Source organism: Lutra lutra, chromosome 2 (genome assembly GCF_902655055.1).
Source record: "Lutra lutra chromosome 2, mLutLut1.2, whole genome shotgun sequence".
Taxonomy (NCBI): Eukaryota; Metazoa; Chordata; class Mammalia; order Carnivora; family Mustelidae; genus Lutra; species Lutra lutra.
This window is the reverse complement of record NC_062279.1, coordinates 16,590,386-16,610,196: the sequence shown is the minus strand read 5'-3', so window position 1 is coordinate 16,610,196 and position 19,811 is coordinate 16,590,386. Positions and strand designations below refer to the sequence as shown.

The window sequence follows — 19,811 nt, the reverse complement described above, 5'->3', positions numbered from 1 at the left end:
ACATGAAAGGAAATGGCTACCAAGTCTATAGGGTGTAACAAGTTTGGCAATAGTAGAGGGAGATCCCAGGTACAGGGGAAGCACAGAGGAGGCCACGGCATACCCTTCCTGGGATTGCCATTGGTGAGGTGGTCTACTGGAACAAAGCGTCATAAGATAAAGTAGAAGGCAGATTGGGATGGAGGTACAAGTTGCTGGGAGGCTGACATCTGGCTGAGAAGCTTTTAGGTAGCAGGGTATCTGCCAGACAGGGAAGCAAGACATAGGATGTAATTCAAGACAGCTGACATGCGGGGAGTGAAGAACAGATTACGAGGCTGAAGTTGAAGGCAGGGGCAAAAACAGGTGCCGCAAACTCCAAATAATGTAAGGGAAGGTTATTTACATGAGAACACGTGAGCAGGTTTAAAGCAATATGGAGCGGCGAGGACTGTGCCAGGCGGAAAGGCACATTCACTTTACTTCCGTAGATACGCTGACCACTGAGCTTGCTCAGTCCTGCCAAATGTGAATCTGGTTGGAGAGGTAAGGGAAATGGGTCACCAAGTCTGTGTCCACAGGATTCTCAGCGTACTAAAGCTGGCAAATTGTTGCTGAAGGCAAAAGTGCTAGCGTGGGTCAGGAAATGCAGTCCTTATGATATACTAAGTCAGTGACTACTAGCAAATGATGCATCTATGTTTACAAGTCCGAAATGTTAACACAGCTATTTCAAATAGGTTGTTAGAAACAAAAATGGATGGGATGGTCTCTTGGAAATAGATCGACTAGACTATGACCGATGACAGTGTTAAGGAAAAGGGTGGGCATTTTGCAGAAAGTATAAATGGTTAATGGTATTAACTGTGGGATTCTCCCTCATGAGGTGACCTTTCAAGGAAGGGTGAGGTGTGATCTATCTAACAGAGAAAGCAAAACTATTCCTGCTTTGGAGGTAATGTTTAAAGCAAAGGGTTTTTAATTTAGTTTGGATTTTTAAAGTATTTTTATTTTTTTAAGATTAAGTATTTTAGAGAGAGAGCATGAGCAAGAGGGGCAGAGAGAGAGGGAGAGAGAATGTCAAGCAGTCTGTGCTCGGTGTGGGGCTCGATTACAAAACACTGAGATCACTACCCAAGCTGAAACCAAGAGTCTGACGCTTAACCGCACCCCCCAGACGCCCCTTAGAGTATTTTTAAATTACAAATACACTATAATTAAGTTAATCATTTTCTGCAGTAGGGAACAAGTGGGATTTTTAAAATTCTACCTTAACTTGTACAATACGTAAAAATACATGAAAGTAATTAGATACATGAACTCCATTGGTTACATCTTATAAAATATCCTTATTGGACTTGGTTGTTATCTGGGCGGTCTGTAATGAGTCCTAGGGCTTTGTTTCAGTTAAGCGGCTATAAGCTTATCATTTAAAAAACCCAAAGTATAACCGCCCCCCATCTGCCCATCTCCCTTATGCCCATTCGATGACGTGCAGGTAGTAGATCTGTTATGACAGTGGTTCCAGTTAGTGTCTCTACCGCGACCTGCACGTTATTAACCTGGAGAGACCCGAATCCTTTCTCAATTTCACATGCAGCACCGGCTGCTAACGGAAGTTCCTCACAAAAGTTGAAATCTCAAAGCACTTGTGCTCTTGGTGAAATATTTAGAAAGCTCGCAGAAGCTCCCCTCCTCCCCAAATGATGAGTCTGATGAAAAGAAATTAACAAGCCGTGCGGGGGAGCCGCACATGATCAGCCATGCCTGCTGTCTAAGTCTGTCTGTTGGTTGTTGCTATGGCTACGGAAAGCCCATGGAACCCAATGAGCTGTTTGCAGCAGTGCTCCGAGCACCAGCCATCTTACTTATGGGAAACAGTGTGGCATATTCTGCTGAGCTTCCCCCTGGAAGAAGCATTTATTGAAGAATCCATTCAGAGACGAGAGAGGCCAGGGGCATGCTGGCATGCGGTTATTAGAGCCCCGCACGCCTGCGAGCTGCTGTTTGGACGAGCCGTTGACGGCTGCTCTGATTAGCTGATTCGAGAACTTGGAATGCAGAGTGATAATGCTGCCTGTCGGCTCTCAGACAGCAGAAAAGGGTTTTGTCTTGGGAAGGCAAGCCTTCCCTGCAATATCATCGCCGCCGTTGCCTGGCTGCTTGCCCTGAAAAGGAGTGACCCAAAAGGAGGGTGTCAGCGTCTGCAAACAGCGGTCCTGTGCCTGGCTGCTGCCTATGAGCAGCGGGGCTGAAGAATCAGGTGTGTGCTCGGATGGGCACGGGCCTGGGAGGCAGGCGGCCGCTCTCGGGTGTACCTGCTTGTGTTAACAGATTGTTGGCTCCCAGAGCTCTGCCTACCCGCTGAGGCCGAGGCTGAGAAGGTCCCTGTGTAGCCACTGGACGGACAGAGGTAAGCCTTTTTTTTTTTTTTTTTTTTGCCCTTTTTTTAAAGCACGGTATAACAATTATTTGGAGCAAAACTTAACCTACAAGATTTATATTCATTGTGTTATCTGGATTTACCAAAGCAGTGTGCATGTACACACACACATGCATACATTTCCACAAAATAGTGCCAGAAACATAGAATTGTTTCAGTGATATGTCCTAGATATTGTGTGACAAAAAAAAAAAAAACAAAAAAAACAAAAAAAACAATATGCCTTGGAGTTTAAGATATTTAGTGTTTGAACAAACCATGACAGCTTGTTGTTCTGGACAGTCTTCAGAACAACAATCTTTCTCCCTCATAAACAATGGGTCCTTTTATTAATTGCACTCGAACATATATTAAGAGAATTACACGGTAAATCAGCAGCTTGGAAATTGTGGAGCATTTTTGAAGCCTCATCAAGGATTTATTTCACTCTCCACACACCAATGCATACATTTAAATTCAGGAATTCCGTAGGTCACCATCGCCAGTGGGTTTTGTACTTGCCTATCCTGAACTTCGAGTCTTGGGTGCCCTTTGATTTCATTGAGGGTAGTTGTAAAGCAAACGGTGTCGATACTGAAAGCTGCTCACACGTCCTTTCCTGGTGTCATGCATGCCACGCTAGCCCAGAGCACAACACCCCCATTGTGCTCCCCGGGCTTGGAATCCAAGGAAAGAAAGAAAGGAAGCGAAATCTCTGCATTGAGTTCAAGCCCAGCTATGGTGTGTGCCGGTAAAACTTCTTTTATTGCCCGGTTTTTCTCACAAGCAGATAGGTTTCAGAGATAGAGTGAAACCAAAAACACCACACACCTCCTACAAACGTACGCTACCATTCCCGGTGGATGTTTGCTGTCAACTGCTACAAGATAATAGCACAGACTTGGGATTGCAGTAGAAACTGCCCCTTAGTGGGTAGTTCTTTGATTTAGAGTCTCTTAGGAACAGAGCTATTACTGTGAATTGAAATTGGTCAGTCCAGTTGAAGTCCTTGATGAGGAAACGACCAGATGAAGACTACATTTGGTTTTAGCAACATTCCAGCCTTACCCAAGTCAGTCCTATGGTTGGTCTTCCAACACATCGGATCATTTATAGTGATAGGTAATGAAAAACATTCGGTTGAAAACTTTGAATAAAAACCTCCCCTGAGGATTAAATCTGCCATGAAACGTAAAATAGTGTCTAAGATCTACTTCTAAGAAATATATTTTTATTTGCTACCTTTTCCCCCAAAATATGGATGACACCTTTAATCACCTTTTAATTAAGTATAATAATATAATTTTCATGGCTACATATGAGCGTACGTTTACCCATTTCACAGGTACAGCAACGTCAACAGCCCTCAGAGAAGAGAATTAAAAAGTATACGATAATAGTTTTCACAACTTATGTTCTAAAGGTCACCAGTATTCAAGATATCAAGACACAGACTGAGAAAACTCAATCTAGGGATTCATGTCCAAATGTTTAATGATAAGAACAAATAGGAATCATGTCTTTCTGTGCCTGGAAGCCTTGTATGGGGGAACATGGTGAAGTGATAGCATTACATTTCACCTATGCTTAACTTTCAAAGGAGAGCTAAATGAACAGACTTAGTTTGGGGTTAAATTCTATAAAAATAGCCACCAAGGAGGTGATCCTGTTGCAAAAGAATATAAGGCGGAGAGAGATTCTCTCCAATTTAATTCCCTTCAGAGCTTTGCACTTTAAAAAAAAAAAATTAGAATTAGCGCAGTGAGAAAACAGCGAGAAAACAATTTCTTGTCAGTTTCTCTTAGGGCAACTTGTAGAAGAGCAAGGTGCCGGATACCTGAGGCGTACCTGCCTGCTGTGCCCTGTTGCCTTCATCAGAGCACTGTGTGTAACAGAGCCTTGTCACACTTGAGTGTCACACAGAACTTATACCTGTGTTCTTATTTTTTCCTACATTAATAACCTTTTACAGGCAAAATGCTATGAAAGATTAGCATTCTAAGTCCACTGGTGTGGGTACATCAGCTGTTATTAATTCATCACCTTTGAGAACCACATAACAGAGAAAAAATTCCTATCTTTCAAGATTGCCCCTTAGCTTTTGTCTATTTACATATCCTTATTTTCCCAGCTCACTTGCTAGCAATATCAAATACTTTGTAATTTCCCAGTTCACTTGTTAGCAATATCAAATACTTTGTTAATTTCCCAGATGCATTATTCCAAAGTTTTGCAAAGCCTTTGCACAGACTTTTTCTTTAAATCTCCCCCCGGGTGGCAGGCACCTGTCATACATCTTTCAGAATATAGCTAGGCTGTCTCCCCAGACACTTCCTTACTTTCTCTTTCCGCTATATCTGAACCCGATGTCTATATTCTGTCCACTGCACCAACCATATTGCATTTGTCTCTGCCCAAAGGCTCCCAGAGTTTTATTGACCCCCGAATGTACTTTGTCCAGGGTCTCTGACTTTGCATTCAGTCATTATCCTGTTAACCTCAAACGTCACTGTTTTCTTCTTAGTTACTGTAAATACAGACTTGATCTTGAAACAGAAATCCTATTATATGTTATACTACCTTTTATCAGAGAAACTCAAGATATGAAAACAGCAATGACGCTCTAATTTCCCTGATACTGAAAATACAGCTTCAGGACCACAATTTAATGAAAGCCCTAAATGTCCTATATCAGAATTTTTTGAGGAAAAAAAATTTACAACATGTAAATTTTGAACAAAAAAGGGGCTTGAAAACTTTAGTAGCTAGAAGAGGCAGTTTTTCTATTTACAGGTATTATGAAGTTTGCCAGGGAAAATAAGCATACTAAGTACTGCTATTAAAAATTTATTTATTTATTTTATTTATTTATTCTAAAATCAGACCATTTAAAATTAATTTGGAATTGCTGATAATTGCTGATTCTAACAAAGATATTTATGGGGTTGTCTTTCATACTGAAGCTAGAAAAAAGTAGTGCTCATGAACTGGAAAGAGATCAAATAATTGACACAAAATCTATGATTGCAGAGTTTCTTTTAATTTTCCTAAATAAGCCTGAAAGGTTACTGGTAATCAGTAGCTACATTATGCCTCCCTAGAACGTGGGTTCCTGGGTGAGGGAGAGAATATTCTGTGAGTACCTCTCTTGATAGAGACACACTTTTGGTTATAGACACTTTTCACATTTTTTCTATGCCAGATGGCATGGTAATTACTTTTTTTTTTTTTTTTTTAAGATTTTATTTATTTATTTATTTGTCAGAGTGAGCACAGGTAGACAGAGTGGCAGGCAGAGGCAGAGGGAGAAGCAGGCTCCCTGCCAAGCAAGGAGCCCGATGTGGGACTCGATCCCAGGACGCTGGGATCCTGACCTGAGCTGAAGGCAGCGGCTTAACCAACTGAGCCACCCAGGCGTCCCGGTAATTACTTTTTTAAGTAGGCCTAAATGTTTATAGCCATTTTATGGAAAAGTTGCCACAATCAAAAGTAAGAATGGATTAGGAATTTTACTAAGAAGAAATAATATAAAATCCTCTGTCTCCAAGATAACCATTTGGCAGCAAAAGTTGTAATCAGTATTATATGAATTTTTGTGGATAAATGAACAAAGATTAGGAAGTTTAAAATATCTAAATGTTTGGAATTAGAAATCAAAATATTTAGGAAATCCCTTACGTTCAGATTTGTAGGCTTTTTCACGTTGTCTTCCAGCACTAATTTTATAATAAAAATAAGATAAATGGCAACTCTTAATTATCAAGCTGTCTGTCCTTTTAAGGCTGACTGTGGCCACCTTCCAGCTGATTTTAAGGTATAGCATGCTAATTAAATAATAGCATAAGAGGACATTTGTTCTATTTATCTTAAAGACTAATCATGTTTAATCAGTTATTTTAAATTATATATAGAATTTAGATTTCAGGAAACACGATTCCATAGTAGTTCTGCATCATTTTTATTATTTTATATTTTAAGTAAGTTATATATCAAAGGTCTAAATTATTTATAACTATATTTGATATTCAAACAAAATGAGTGTTTGCTTTTTGCATTTTGTAATAAAGTGTTATACTATTTGATTATATTAGATACTTTTTAAAAAGCTCCTCAAATTAATGATTTAATTATGGATATGTCTATTAAGTTCTAAACTCTCACTGCAAAAAATTATATGGTGATTTTTAAAAATCTCTACATCATTACTGAAAAAGTTGAGACTTAAACTTCTAGCCATTATGAAACACCTTTGTAACTACTAAGTTCTAAATACTGACGACTATGAACTCTTATTCATCTTCAGCTAAATTAAGATAATCTTATTTGAATAAGTGACAGAGAATCAACAAGGATAAGTTTCTTTGTTTGTCTGTTTTTTAAGTTTTAGCAGATAACATAGCCGTATAGAACTGCACTATACTTTATTGTCCCCTTGTTTTCAAAACAGAAATGTATGTTTTACCAACTAGCAATTTTAGCCAAAAGACGGTGGTTTCCTCTTCCCCATACAGGTCAGATATGCATAAATCCAGCATTGATTCTGCACCTTTAAAAAGCATTATTTGAAGGGGGAAAAAAGCTTTCATATTTCCTGAATCTAGCCAGAGATCTTTCAAAGAAAATTTTCCTACCTTAAAAAAAAATCTAGCAATATTCTCATTATATTTGCTAATTTATTTTTATGTCCATGCTATAATTTAAGGGCAATTTATTTTTAATGAAGTACACTATTTAACAATTCCAGTGATTTTTAAAATCTGTACTGTTGCGTACTTTAAAAATTTTTTATTTTATTTAACATAGACATTGAATCTTCTAGCTTTCTTTGAGATGTCTTCTCAGTAGTCAGTATAAAGTGCACATCAAAACTACTTTCTTATAATTAATCAGACCCTCTGCTTTAAGTAGGAGATTTGGTGTAATCAATGTAGCAATAAGTCTTCTTTTTAGATTCTTTTTCCTAATAATTTTTTCTCAGGGATAGCTGAATGTGAGGAATGGCATAAAACTCAGAGGCTCTAAACCCCTTGATGTTCTATCCAGAACAGCATCCTTTAGGGACTAATGTGGCTCTAAGGATAGGCCATAAGGAATCCAAAAAACTATGGCAAAAATAAGCTTGTAACCAAGTTCTGAAGCTCATGTAAAAATTCTCTATGAGTAAAGGCAGGGAATGGCATGAAGAATGGTGTTTTTTAAAATGCACAGAAATAACATATGCAAATGAGACATTCTACGGAATTATTATTGGCCATGCTGTAGAAAGTGTTTCGGTATAAATATTCGTTCTGTCCTCCTCTAAAAAGTCAAAGTTCCTGTACCACCTTCTCAGTAGGCGTTGTTAGCTTCTTCAAAGACATTTGAGCTTCTGTGCAGGTGACCATGGTAAAGAGAGTAGCCCGTTGATTAAAACAAAACAAAACAGAACAAACAAACAAATACGTGCATATGCTTTTGATTTTGTGGGAAGTCAGCGTGGTGACAAGTTTGGACTGTATTAATATTAGAATATAATGCTTTATAAGTCTTCTACACTTAACATTACTAACGAAAAAGTTTAAGAAAGTGACACTGGGCTGCTTTAAAAGTAAGTTATTTTGTAGATTTTCAAGATGCTTTCACATCTAAGTGTTTCAATTCTCTGTGCTAAAGTTAACATGGGAAAAAAGATTCGGTAACAATTTCATCTATCCTGTGCTCATTGTGCCGTCTGGTGAACAATTTGAGCCCTCTCTGAAATAAGGATACTTAATCTGTCAGATAGATAACTGCAGTAGAGTAAATGTCTTGTACTACATCCTGTGTGGATAAATAATTTCTAGAAGAATTTGCCTTGTAATATCTAGATTTGAAAAGGTATATAGCAAAGCATTATCAGTAGTGACGATTAAAAAAAAAAATTTACAGCCACTTAGTAGTTCTGGAACAGTGTGAATTAACTTGTGTTGTTTGATGTCCCTTGAGCACTGGCTTGAACCAGTTTCAGTTCTGGAAGTCGCGAGGGTGGGGAGTGTCCAGAACTGGCAAGAGGAAAGGTACAGGTTCCTTGGGCAGAGCGAAAGCTATAGGGAAAACTCAGCTCGCTTTAGAACAGCAGCTGGAATGCAGCAAACAACTCAAATTATTGAATATTAAGTCTTCAATAAGTATTAGTTGAATGATAAGTGACACCTAGTGATCAATTCTTCCCCCTGTGTTGTACTAATGCCAACACACTGATTGGAAAACAATGCTTGAGTTTAGAGATAAAATAATAATTTATAAGAATTATGATTTTTTTGGAAATCATAAATCAAAGGAGAAAAAACATAAAAATTTTAGAAAGTGCTATTATTTTAGAAAATAAAATATAACCGTTCTGGTAAAGGAGGTATATTGAATAATTTATATAAAACAAGTCAGTTATATGATCAGCTTCTAGACCACATATCATATAAAAATTCGTGTTTCTAAATAAACTCAATTTCAAAGAATTCAGGATATGTTACCAGTCATCTGAATTATTGACCTAAAAAAACCCCTTTATTTAATAATTATGTAAAACAAGAGTGGAACCAGAAGCCTAGATAAAGCTCATTTGGTGAATAATTCAGACCAAGAAAAATTGATTTCTCCTCCCAATTTTCTTAAAGCTTCTGGTTACAGTCACATTCATCAAGCGATGTGATCAACTAGAGAGTTAAATTTTTCCTTCTTAAATAAGACTAAGAGAGAAAAGTTCAAACCTAGAATTACAAAATTTAAGATCTTCATATTAAGGCCTTAAAATATAGCTAAACAGAGAATTCAGGATAGAAAAAGTGTCAGTTTGGGAGGTATTTTCAAGTTAAAAAACCATATGAGCTGGAAGACTTTACAAGGTCAGTCAAAATGTCTGCTTCTGGTTAAACCCAAGAACACAATAAAAACCTGAATAGCTAGATTTCAATAAACTACAGAAAAAATATTCAATTTTTTCAATCCAAAAGATGTTGATAATATAAAATTATATAGAGTTTAGTCTGTGCTAGCTACTATCCCAAGAGCTTTATACATGTTAATTTATGATGAAGGATCTGGAAAATCACAAAACCTTTAAGGTCCTTTGAACTGAAATTTTCTGTAAGTATTTAAATGATCTTAAATTATTTCCCAAAGAGAGATTTCATCAACAACACATTCAGTGAATGTGTTGTTCTGCTCAGAAGAGAGCATCTTCTTAGATGCTCTCACCTCAGTTTGTGCATTACATTTTTTATGTCATTTTAATGAAGTTTTTGTATGTGTCTAGTATTTCTACACAAAAGTGAACTCCATGAGAGAGCAATAGAATTTTCTTTCTGTTTTTACCACCATCATCTTGCCATGTGTATGGCCAAGACTAAATGGCTGATTAGCCCAAGTAAGTAGTTGTATCAAATGTCAACAAATAACATTTACATACACAAAAAAAGATACAGAGTCAAAATAATATATACTGTATGTGATTCCATGTAACTTTCATCATAAGAAAATTAATTCAGTCCACACATCCTTAGTGTTTGTTTGCTAGTTTGTTTTGTTGTATGTTTTTGTTTTTTTTTTAATAGTTTGGTTGATTGATGGTTTTGGTTAGAATGTTTTTCATTTAAACACTAGTTTAAATGTCAGAGCAATCCTTTTCAAATCCTCAGACTCCTCAACAGAGGAAACACGATCTGAAATGATCTGGCTGGCTTAAACCACCATAGACTTCTTCCCTGATTTAATCTCTTGAACTTTAACTATGTATTGGTTATTTCTGACAATCGGGAAAGCAAAAATGTGGGAAAGCATAGATACCTCCGTTGTCAGAAAAACTATTATTCTTTTTTAAAAAATAGATCTGTTTTGGGAAAAAGGCTTTTTTAGGTCAATAATTCAAATGACAAGTAATATATTCTGATTCTTTGAAACTTGTTTAGAAACATGACTTTTTATATGATATGTGGTTTGAAAGCTGATTATATCACTGACTCCTCTCTACGAGAGACTTAATTTTATAAGACTAACAGAATTGACTGATTTATATAATAATGGCTTTTTTCTTGAATTAAAGAAAAACTTCCTCCTGAAGTACACAAAGTGTTTTTAATATGTTTTAAATTAATTTCTAGATTTATTGGCAGCAGAGAGGAGCTCCATTACCCTCATTATATAAATAAAACCAAATGACAATCCAAGCCCTAAATAATCACTTTGGTTTGAGAATCACCTTCCTTTGACACAAGTTCCAAATGTCCCTGCAGTGGGACATGTGCCTCATACCGGCAGTTCTCTGGTAAAATAATTTAACTTGATCTATATATTATTACATGGTGCACTAATGCACCGTAACCATTTTGAAGCCTATACTTTTGCTTCCTTTGAGATGAACTGGGAGAACATGCCCTCAAAACTCTGATTCACTCTTTTGGCACTGATATTTAACTATGCAACTGTCAAGAACTAAAAAATTAGGATCACAAAATTAAGTTTCCTGGGGAATGTTCCATTCATGTACTGCCTTGACTCCTCAGTCATTTTATTGCATTTTGCTTCTAACTGAACCTGTGAGAAGAGGTGCTAGGTTTCCATGGTCCAGAATAAAACCTGAAAAGAGGAAAGAACAGGACCTTTTGAGCTAGAACTTAAAGGGACCCTGGTCTTCCTAGTCTTTGTTATCAGATGGGGTCATGCCACCAAAAGAGCTTTTGAGTTCAGTAGAAATTAGGAAAAGTATTGGTTTAAAATATATATCTTCTGGTTTCCAACCAAAAGCAAAGCATTTTTGAGAAATCTCTATGGGGAAAACTCCAGCAGGACAGGGGGATGGTGCAAGAGGAAGTGTACACACTTCAGGAGCAAGACCCCAGAGGGGTTAGTTAGCAAAGGGAGCTAAGACTCAAGGACAGGGAGAGGCCAGCCTCAAAGGGTGTGGGGCAGACTGGGACCTCTGGAGCAGTAGAGGGAGTTGAGTAAGTGGGACTACTTCCTGAGAGCTATAGAAGGTTGAGAAAGTTCCCAGTGGGAGACCTTGTCACACTGAAGTATGGGTATGTCCAGGGATTCAAGTGAGGTGGAGTAGGAGCCTGGTCCCATCCATGGTGGAGAATCAATAGAGAGGCACAGAAAATGGAGTAAAAGCCAAAGGACTCAAGTCAAAAGTGAGAGCATGTCCCGCAGAAGCACTATCTCGCATGTTCCCCTTCTGTATATCCCAGCACTAAATGTCTAAAGACACATTTTAAAAATTATTACTATATGGGGCGCCTGGGTGGCTCAGTGGGTTAAGCCGCTGCCTTCGGCTCAGGTCATGATCTCAGGGTCCTGGGATCGAGCCCCGCATCGGGCTCTCTGCTCAGCAGGGAGCCTGCTTCCTCCTCTCTCTCTGCCTGCCTCTCTGCCTGCTTGTGCTCTCTCTCTGTCAAATAAATGAATAAAAAAAATCTTTAAAAAAAAATAAAATAAAAATTATTACTATAAACTACCATGACTTTGAATGTCTGATGTAGATGAGATTTTCCTGATCCAGTCTTTTTATTAGGAAATAGTATGTCACAAGCTGGGGGCTTGTGTCTCCAAGCATGGATTTAGGATGCGTACATTGTTGGTTGGGATGCCTGGTTCCACGATCTGCTTATGATGAAGCAGGCCAAGGTACCAAGCCCTCCTGCAACATGGTTTCGTCCTCTAAAATGAGCATATGCAAAGTCCCAAGCATTAAAACTACCATATTGGATATAGCAGAGCATCTAATATAGAGAAGGGTCCTATCAATGTCAACCACTACCATCAGCTTTATTTGTTCATGGATTAGAAGTATATAATAAGATTCTCCTCATTTCTGTGGTCCAGTTGCCAGCTCCAAGTCCTCTCACATCATCAGAAGCATATGCATCCATGTGTTTTGAAGGGATAGGACCACAGCTACTCTTCAGGGAGATCCTGGTTTCCTCCAGCAGGTGTGAAGTCTCAGCCTCCTGGGTCTCAGACGCACTCTCTAATGTTCGTCCATCAGTTGATCGATTCAGGGTATGAAAAGATGTAGAATTCAAGGTGTATCAGATAACTGGGTAGATGATACCATCCACCAAAATGGGAATGGAGAAGAGCTTTTTTGCTTTGTTTTTCATATGGGGGAGAAGATATTTGCACATATAGGATTGGACATATTTGTTGCAAACATCTAGGTGAAGGTCCCTTAAGTGGGCAGCTGGAATGACCTTTCTAGCTATCAGGAAGAAGTGAGGCAAAATCTGGAACAAACTGGGACCTCAGATGTAGCCTTATTCAATATAGCAATGGACAGATGACCATATATAGCTTGAAAATATATAACCCCTATCAATACTATATTATTACCACCATTAATATTATATATTACCTCTATTAAACCATTTCTGATTATGACATTTTTAATTACTAAAAGATTATAGTGATATCTTTTTACCCACTCTGTAGAAAAAGATCCACATTTCAAAAAGTATGTTTTGTTTTGTTTTGTTTTAAGCCATCGAACATGGTTGCTTAGTATACTTAGGTCAAAATATTTAAACTGCCTCCACCAGTTTTCTTTTTTTTCCACTTATCTTCAAACATGAACTTTAAAAACAAGTAATATTTTTGGGGGGCGCCTGGGTGGCTCAGTGGGTTAAGCCGCTGCCTTTGGCTCGGGTCATGATCCCAGGTCCTGGGTTCGAGCCCCGCATTGGGCTTTCTGCTCAGCGGGGAGCCTGCTTCCTCCTCTCTCTCTGCCTGCCTCTCTGCTTACTTGTGATTTCTCTCTGTCAAATAAATAAATAAAATCTTTAAAAAAAAAAGTAATATTTTTTTATTTCCTTGTCTTAAAAAAGGCATGAAATCTTACTGGTCTAAATGCAGTTCTTGGGAAGAAATAATGCCAATTAACTCCCGCCCACATATTAGGCAAACTTTTGTTATTTTATGGAGTTTGGTATTGACCAGAAGTTTTTTTTTTTTTTTCTATTAAGTTATGAGCATTACCAACTGAACTTTCCTGGGAAACCTAAGGAATTAGAAAGAAATGATCTCAGAAAGGTTTGTGAGGACTAAGTGGGCTGTGCCTGTTCTGTGCTTTGTGCGTACACTTTGACTAGGGCCTGGCATGTGGAAAACACTCAAGGAGTGTCGCAAGTGTTACCATCCTTCTTCTAGAAATGAGTTAAATAGAAACGCCAGTGCTGTGCCTCAGTGATTGTCCAGACTGTCCCGTTCAGTGCTGATGACTCGGAGTCACAGCTCCTGAAGATGGTTCATTCCTTGGGGATGAGGGAAGGGAAACTGATAGTCATACAGCATCACAGGCACCAAGAGGGATGCGAACACCCACACTGGGTGTGAGTGATCCGTCCAGATGACTTCAGAGGTGTGCAAGGCTACCGGGGGTGTGGATCATGTGCAAATGAACCCAGTGGAATACCATTGGGAATGGTTTGATGGGTCTGGGATGTGGGAACAAGAGGGAGAGCAGGGTCTGGTGTGGGGTGGAGGGAGCAGGTGGGCCTGGAAGTCACATGGCCTTGGATTTCATGTCCAGCTCTGTGATTGCTAATTGAATATATGGGAACAAGTCCATCCAGCTCCCTAGACCTTTACTTCACAACCCACAGAGTGGAGATAATAGCGCTCATCTCTGGGGATGATCATTAGGGGTGAATGAGATTATTGTAAAGGATTGGCATAGCCCCTGGCATGGAAGGAAAGGTATTTTTATGACAAGTATCAGGATCAGCCTCATGCAAAGTCGTTCAGATTAATTCTTGGGGAAAAATAAAGCCACCATTGGAGTTTCTTTAGGTGGGGAAAAGTCATGCTCATGTTGGTGTGTAAACAAGATGTAACTGTTAACAGTGTATCAAATTAAATAAAAAGAGTGAGAAATGGTATAGAGAGACAGTGTCAATACTTTGGGAAGGAGAAAAACAGGCATGAACTAAAGCAGTGGGTCAGGGAGAAAACGGTGTGGGATTTATTCAGCCAAGATTACTATGTACAGTCACTCTTGGAAGGATCTGGAATGCATTTCGAGCAGTGACTGCTAAACAATCTTTAAAATAGGCTATCTTAATTCAGTATGATATTGCATTATTGGAGAAGCTGTGGAGAAGCTCCTGAGGCATCACTAAGGAAATGCTTAGGGGCTAAAGAATATGTGGACATTCACTTTGGAGTGTGCTGAGCCCACCATGAAGAAGGAACAGTATGTGCTAAAGCCCAGAGGCCAGAAGGATGTGTTCCAAGCACTAACAGCCTTTGGTATGATTGGAATGCAGGGTGCCTGATACATGAAGGTAAAATTGGGCTATCAGACCCGAGCCAGATCGCAACATAATTGGGTCACACTAAGTTTGATGGGAAGGCACTGAAAGGGTTCAGTCAAGAAAGGGAATTAGTAAGATTTCTGTTATAGAACATCCAGCAGTATAAAAGCAAGGGAGCGAGAAAGGGTGAGGCAGGGATGGCGCTTGGAGGGATAGTGTGAATTACAGGAAGAAAGGCTGAAAGCCTCAGCTAGAACAGGACAGTAGGTCTGGAGAGAAAGTGCTGGAATCAAGAGAAATGGAAATGGAATTCTGGGAGTGAGGACAGAGGTACAGTTTGATGGCCTGTTTACTGGTTTAGGGTAAGTGAGATGCAAAAAGAATATTTAGGGGAGAAGATAGTGACTTTTGAGACTTTTCGAGTTGGAGATACAAGTGGGACATGTAGGTAGAATAGTTCAAAACATGTTTGTTTGTTTTCAGGGGAGATTTAAATCAGCAGAAATACATTTTAAGCTGCAAACTGAAGCCACATATAAATTTAAATTTTCTAATAGCCACGTTAAAAAAGGGTAAAAAGAAACAGATGACATCAATTTTATAATATATTCTATGTAGCCCAATATACCAAAAAGTTTTGAATAAGTAGTCAGTATTAAGAAAAAAGCAATGACTTATTTTATAATCATGTATGTGTATGTTTATAGTGTGTGTTTTACACTTCCCAACACATCAGTTTGAACTAGCCACATTTCACGTGCTCCGTAGCCCGCAGTGGCTAGTTAATTCCTTATTAGACACCATAGCTCTTGACCTTCAGAGCTGGTGCAAAGATGTCTGTTGGAGAGTGACCAGAATAAAAATCACTTCTGAAGTTGTAGATGAAGAGAGCTTTTTTTTTTTGGTGAGGGGTGGGGCATGGAGGGGGTAGGGAAGGAGTAAAGAAAGCTTATACAGGGGCAAGAGAGAGGGGAGAATTGCCACAATTACCTCAGACCCTCATCTTCCATCTTTTTAAGGATGTGAGATGAGAGATTAGGTTCTCAGAAACTTGGGAAGACTTTCATTATTTTTGTTGATCTTTTACACAACCAGAAACTGCTACCTAATATCCAGAGCCTAGTGCAAGATTAAAATGTGATGCCCCTTATTAAAAAATTATTAATAATTTCAAGATGGTGACCACAGAATATTGAACCCAACACCCAGCTCTTCTAAGGGTAAGGGCAAGGTCAGGTGCAAACGCTCAGGTAACAGTTCCGTGAAACCAATGCTGCACATGACTTGCATTTTTACGCGTCGTACATGAACACTATTGCCTTTTGAGAATCAAACGTGATATATTTAATAAAAAGATTAATGAGATGAAACTATGGGGTAGCACTCCTGGCAGCCACTCTTCCTGGCTTGAGGAAAGGCAACTTCTTTCCAAGCTTGGGTGCTTGAGATTCATGATTCCTGCTCTACGCCTCCCACAGATACCCCCACACAGGCAGGACCTCAATCATGCCAGAACATCATCGCCCCCATTCTTGCCTCACATCCAAGGGGCCCACTGAGCCCCCAACCTAGTAGATACCTGGTAACTCCCCCAAATCCTTCCGCCTTCTAGAAAACCCTTTTCCCCTACCCCTTCCCTTGATAAGAAAGCATCTGACATGGACATCTAAAGATGGAGCTTCCTCCTCAGAGGATGGGAGGAGCATTGGATCAGGGGAACATGACCTGGAATTCCCTCAGGCAAACAGAATACCTAGAGTTCGGGGTAGGCTGTGCATATGCAGCTTTATTTTCAGGCAAGTGCTTGAAGATGTATTATTTTAATTTTTTTATCGATAGCTTTCTGTGAATGGAACTCCCTCTATCTTTAAATGTCAATCTAATGACAAATTTCAGACTATCCATGAAAGTAGCGGTCTGCTGCATTGAATGGCGGCAAGCCCCCAAATGGTGCTGGACACAGAAATGTCAGTGCATGTCTCTGCACTCCTTGCTCTGGTCTAGTTCCTTCCTCCTCCCCCATCTGTCTCTCCAGGCTCCTTTCTGTGCTGTATCTCCCAAGGCTGTCATTGTTTTTTTACGTGATTATCATGAAAATTCAAATTACAGTTTGCCATTTATTCTATTTAGTAAATAATTTGATGTTATTTACTCTTGGTTGCTTAGCTTTAGAAGTCAATAAATGACAGTCCTTTTTTCTTTTGAAAAACAAAGTGTGAAAGAAAGACTTGTTCATATTTGATATCCCATAATTGATCCTTTCTGTCTATGTGCCTTATCAAAGACAAGGTTCCTCTAATCCTGCATGAAAGGCCCCTGATTTTGCAGGAGAGGAGGGAGCAGGCAGGGCAGGAGCCTGTGGGGAACTGTAGCGTATAATGTCCAGCTGCTGACCAGGCCATCATGGAGGTATGACCCCTGGCGTGTGACTTAACACTCATCAGCCACAGGTTTGGTACCTGAAAAATGAGCATGTTATGCCTAGATCAGAGGACCACTCATGCTATCGTATGAAATAATTCATGCGAAGGACCCATTTAACAGGCTGTCAATAAATAGTCACACTATTACTAACAACATTTCCTGGGATGAAAGAGAAATGGAGATCATCCAGAGAGCTTGACATAACAGAGCTTGACTGGGCCCAGAGCTAAACAACAACAACAAAACCCCTACACAAAATAAATAAACATATAAATAATTACATTTAAAACCCTTTAGATAGATAATTACATTTAATTATATAGCTATATAATTACATTTAAATAGATAATTACATTTAGATAAATAATTACACTTAAAACCCTTTAATATAAAACCCACCCGACTTTCAATAAACAGAAGAGCTCTTAAACTTGAAGTACACCTTAAAACTCAAAGAAACTTCTAAGAGAATAGCAACACATGTATCTTCTGGTCTTCTCTGTATTGTATCACACCAGGGCAAACTGAACTTTTGGTCATAAATTGTGCAATGACAAAGATGATGTTAGGACAGAATGAGGGAGATCGCTGTTTTTAAACATCTTAATTTCAAAGAATAACCATCCTGCCTATTAACTATGCTAACAGAGGAGAATTTTAATTAATCCTGTAATTCTAAAGTACTGGCTTGAGAATGCATTATATGGTCTCTTTCCAATAGATTTACCTGCTTAATTATGTTTTTCCTGGACTGACCTAAAATTAATCTTCATGTCACATGGTGGTGAACTTTCTGATCTACAAGGTCAGTTAGGAATGTAGAATAACAGTAAGTATTCTTATAAATAATAATAGTAATAGCTAACATTCATTGAATGCATACTGTGTCAGGCAGCTTGCCAAATTCTTTAAATACCTCTCATTGACTATTCACAGAAACATTCTGATGAGGGTATTATTCTCATTTTACGGAAGAGGAAACAGGCTCTAAGTTAAACAACTTGCACAGGGTCACATATGAGGTACGATTCAAACTTGGGTCAGCCAGATTCCAGACCCTGTACTCTATTTTTCTAGACTGCCTATTTGTGGGAAATACAGATCAGCCAAAAGAAAATGTTATAACTTCCATTTTATCATCCTCTTTATGTTTTTGTTTTGGGTTTTATGAAAACATTCATTTACAAGAATGCACCAAGTTTCTTTTTTCAGAAAGACCAGAAATAGCACAACAATAAAGAGGCAGAGAGAGGGGAAAAAAAAAAAAATCTAGAAGGTCAATAATGGTTATTTCTTTGTGCTAAAGATGTGGATGGTTTTTCCTTCCTTCTTTTTGACTATCCACATTTTCTAAATCTACTTAACGTTAGGAACATTTTGAAATAAGGGGACACATACAGATGAGGAATGAAGGAAGTTTGCGTGGCCCCAATCATGCTTAGTCATTTTTTTTTAAGATTTTTATTTATTTGACAGAGAGAGAAAGAGATCACAAGTCGGCAGAGAGACAGGCAGATAGAGAAGGGGAAGCAGGCTCTCTGCTCAGCAGGGAGCCCGATGGGGGGCTCGATCCGAGAACCCTGAGACCATGACCTGAGCCGAAGGCAGAGGCTTCCCCCATCCTTAGTCATTTAATAATGATGTTACAATGCTAAGCAATAGCAATTAAAAACAAAACAAATGCACAAACAAAAACCTCAGGAAGCAAATATTTTTGTCAATTCCCTTTCATTGTTATAATTTGCCTCCACTTTAATTTAGAAGGCGATTTGGAAAATGTACCGTTAGGAAATTGATGGCAGCCATCTTGGTTTTCTGCACTCAAGGTCAGTGGGCCTGTTTACTGGCAGTAATGACTTTACCTCCGGATTAAGAATGATTAGTTCTACTTTGGAACCAAATACAGTTGAGCTGGAGTTCCAGAAGAATTAAGAGTCTTGTGGTTATGTACATGTTGAACAATTTCCCTTTGTTAAGAACACTCTGATCTAAAGAAAAAAAGTGGCCACTCTGAGAGTGTGTAGTTTTAAGGAAAAACAATCATTTTTTTCACATTCTTAAGAGATTACCTAGTATGAGGATAGCAAGTGTGAGTGATAACTTTTTCGATAAATTCCATTTCACAGTAAGTTCAACACACTAGATGAAAGACATCACTCATTTAAAATAAGAAAAATGGAGGAAAAAAGAACAATTCAAAAGATGATCCTCGAAGCATTTACTGTTCAATATCCATTTCCTGACTTGCCTTGCCTAACTTTGTTCATCCGTCATTCCATCATTCATTTTCGTTCGCATGGGGTAAGGTCTCCCTATGAGTTGGGCACTATACTCTAAGAAGGAGAGAAGTTCTTGTCCTCCTGAAGCTCATACTCTTAAGGTCTGTTTATACTTTGTATGTGAGACTGAATTGCCCAATTCATGAATATGAATAAACAAAACATATAATCATATGTAATGTGGAAAAAAATTTTTAAGCATTTATAATATTCATAAATGTATTTCCCATACTTTATTCTTATGTAGGTGGTAAACGCATACTCATTCCAACTTAAACAGGTGTCATTTTTAAGTTGTATTGAAAATTAGCATACATTTCAGAATTAGTACCCAGAAAAACCTTCAAAGTTGCTTACGAAAAATGTCATTTTAATCAGCATCATTACAAGCAACATATTGCAACATACCTTAAAAGCACATTGGTATTTTTATTTACTCTTCCCCCT

General features: G+C 38.5%; 1 protein-coding gene across 8 annotated transcripts in view; it reads left to right on the top strand.

Moving 5' to 3' along the window:
• Window positions 1-1,710: 1,710 nt before the first annotated feature.
• The window catches only part of SORBS2 (sorbin and SH3 domain containing 2), a 215,628-nt gene continuing 197,527 nt past the window's right edge, over window positions 1,711-19,811 (top strand). For 2 of the 8 annotated variants that reach the window (XM_047715223.1, XM_047715202.1), the window contains exon 1: window positions 1,727-2,392. The gene's annotated coding sequence lies outside the window, so the exon portion shown is untranslated. Of the gene's footprint in view, window positions 2,393-19,811 lie in introns of all 8 variants that reach the window. The other 6 variants (XM_047715201.1, XM_047715209.1, XM_047715217.1 and 3 more) reach the window with 6 other exon arrangements.